The 266-nt window shown below is 44.4% G+C and overlaps 2 protein-coding genes across 2 annotated transcripts in view; one reads left to right on the forward strand and one right to left on the reverse strand.

Moving 5' to 3' along the window:
- Positions 1-266, reverse strand: part of LOC116693433 (uncharacterized protein KIAA0513-like) — a 453,101-nt gene that overhangs the window by 227,173 nt on the left and 225,662 nt on the right. The gene's annotated exons all lie outside the window — the stretch shown is intronic.
- The window catches only part of LOC116693434 (uncharacterized protein KIAA0513-like), a 453,088-nt gene that overhangs the window by 198,990 nt on the left and 253,832 nt on the right, over positions 1-266 (forward strand). The window lies entirely within an intron of this gene.

Raw genomic sequence — 266 nt, forward strand, 5'->3', positions numbered from 1 at the left:
TCGGGTCCGCTATGTTGGGCTTTTTCTCTCCGTTTAATAAGAGCCGTATTTCCCTATCTGCATATTAAATCTTCACCTCCTCGTTACTTTCCATTAGAAGCTCACTGCTCATTGGGTGAAACATATGGCGCATGCGTCTTCTCTATCTCTGCATCAGTAAATCTGTGATCAATACCGTGGTCTATTTAAGAAAGCCGTGAACGTGCACTTATCCCAGTTAACTCCACCTGGCTGGACATAAGTCCACCTGTTCATCCTGGTTATCT

This window comes from Etheostoma spectabile, chromosome 8 (genome assembly GCF_008692095.1).
Source record: "Etheostoma spectabile isolate EspeVRDwgs_2016 chromosome 8, UIUC_Espe_1.0, whole genome shotgun sequence".
Lineage (NCBI taxonomy): Eukaryota > Metazoa > Chordata > Actinopteri > Perciformes > Percidae > Etheostoma > Etheostoma spectabile.